We start from the raw sequence: 2434 nt of genomic DNA, 5'->3' as shown, positions 1-2434 counted from the left end.
GTTTTTCTCCTTTTTTGTCATGATTCTAGGCTCTCTCCAAAGTTTAAGGGGGGAGGGGGAAGGGGATGATGAGGGAAACAAGTTCAAAGAGCACACTTTAAGTAGGAAGTATCAGTCATGTTTACGTTTTATATTCACAGAGGACAAACTGTTCCTTGCTTTGAAGCCCAGGAGAAGTAACACAAATTATATTCCAAGTGCAGCACATCCCCAAACCATCTCATTCCAGAAGCCTTTGTAGCTGGCATAGCTGATGGGTAAATAGATAACCAAGCACAGGGCAGCACATGGGATTAGAATCTTGGGCTGGAGAGTGTAGAGACCTGTTTGTGATCCTGCCCTGGAGTAGGGTTATGATTTGGAAAGGTATGGGCAGGAATCAGAGACACAGGAGGCTCCTGGAGCTGAGCACAAGTTTACAAAGGCTGGTGACCAGCATTGGGCTGCATGCCTCATGTCGGTGAGGTTCAGCATGTACAGCTAGGGCAGCTGTGCCTCACATCTGGCCACCCAGGAGCTCTGACATATGGCCTCCATCCTACACACCCATATTCTGCAGCTCAAACAAATTCCTGAGCAGCCAAAGAATCCCTGGTGCACAGATGACCAACACCTCAGACCAGCCAAGAGCTAGCAGCAAGGGAGTGTCTCTTGTTTTCTTCTTGTGCAGCAAAACTCTCACCTGCTATCCCAGCAAAGGAGAGCAAGTCAGACCTGCTCACACAGGGAGGCTTACCGCAGCTGAACGTGAACCAGCAAGCATACAAGATGGGATAGAACACAGGTAATACACTTCAATTTCAGCCCATTTCTATTATACCCTGGTTTGGAGAGGGGAAAAAAGAAGAGAAAAGAAGGAAGGCCAAGGTGTTTGTCACAGCTTTGACCGCCACTCCCCAAATCAGGGTTCAAATTATGCTGTTTTGGAAACAATTCATCCAAGACACCATCATTGCTGCATTTTAGGGCCACATAAATAATAAAATAGTATCACTATACAGATACAAGAACTTTTTTTTCTCCTCATGTCAGCAGCTCTTCAGATTCATCTCTCTCCCCCCATGATTCCCATGAGAGATCAGAAGAGCCGTACCCAGAGGAGAAGCTAACAAAACTCCATTCAGCAGCAGCATTCACACAAGAGTCCACTCGCTCAGCTCTGTTTCACTGCAATCACACAGCAAAAGCATGACTAAAACCCAAATTCCGGCCACCAAGATTCTTGGTCTGTTATCTGATGAAAGACTCAGCAGATTAAAAACAGACATAGTGCTAGTTCAAGCACTTGTACTTGAAACTGATCCTGTAATAGCTGAGATCCTCTTAGCTGAATTCACCAGGCTCCTTATAGCCTTGGGCACATCTGAAGGGGTCCCCAGGCCCACCACAGCAAACAAGCCAGCCTTTGCCTCCACACAGTATAAAGGCTTCCCCAGAGCATCCGTAGCAGAATCTGAGGTCTCAGCTGATCAAAAAGTAAGAATTCAAATCTCTAAAGCATCAGATGTCTGGCCCTTGAGATTTTCTGACCCTTCACTGTCCAGCTTACACACAAACATTGCAGAGCCTCACTCCCAGCACCAGCTGAACAGCATTTGGCTTCCTATCACAAAAACTCCTTGCCCTTTTTGCTATGGGAATTAAACTGAAAAACCAAGACTACATCTTAAACCCACATTCCACGACTTAAACTGGAGCTTTCTAAATAGCAGGAGAAAGGTATGTTTGTCATACCACAGAGACAGGGAGATTTGTTGTCTAAAAATCGTTTAGGGGTTGGCAGCTCAGTATCTCTGCTGTCCTCTGAATTTAAAAGGGCTTTACCCCTTCAGCCTAAGAATTGCCTTGGTTTCTTCCTTGAATTCCTGTTTCTAATCAGACACCATTTTGACATGGTCAAGCAACAAAATCAGAGTTCACCTTCACTGATCCCAGCATAGGAAAAGAATCCCTTGCTGTCCCAGAAGACCTGTGGTATATTCACGCTATCGCACCTGAATTCTAGTACATTTGGCAGCTACTGCAGATATCTTTCTGAAGTAGCCTCAAAAAGTTTAGTAAGGGCTCTGTAGCAACAACCAGGCTCTGAACACAGCTCAGCTGTGCATGGATGAGAGCAATATCCTCCAGGGATGTGCAGCCTGAGCAAGAAAGTGGTGGGGTTTTGCTAAAATAAAGATCTGCACATTTCCACACAGTTCTCCTTGAAGTGAGGGGTATGAGGCACAAGTGAACCCCATGGCCAGATTCTCAGCCCTTGCTGGCAAGATTGCCTGAATTGGAAGTGTCTTTATGCTGTTCCTTCTGTAACGTTGAAAGATGCTACTCTTTCCGTAAAGATCCATTGTTTAAATTTCTCATACACCATCTCTTATGCTCTCTAGTGTAGCCCTAAAATAATCCCATTGTGGCTCCATTTTGTTATTTTGATGGT

This window comes from Corvus moneduloides, chromosome 1, assembly GCF_009650955.1.
Source record: "Corvus moneduloides isolate bCorMon1 chromosome 1, bCorMon1.pri, whole genome shotgun sequence".
In the NCBI taxonomy this organism is placed as follows: domain Eukaryota; kingdom Metazoa; phylum Chordata; class Aves; order Passeriformes; family Corvidae; genus Corvus; species Corvus moneduloides.
Note: the sequence above shows the minus strand (reverse complement) of the source record.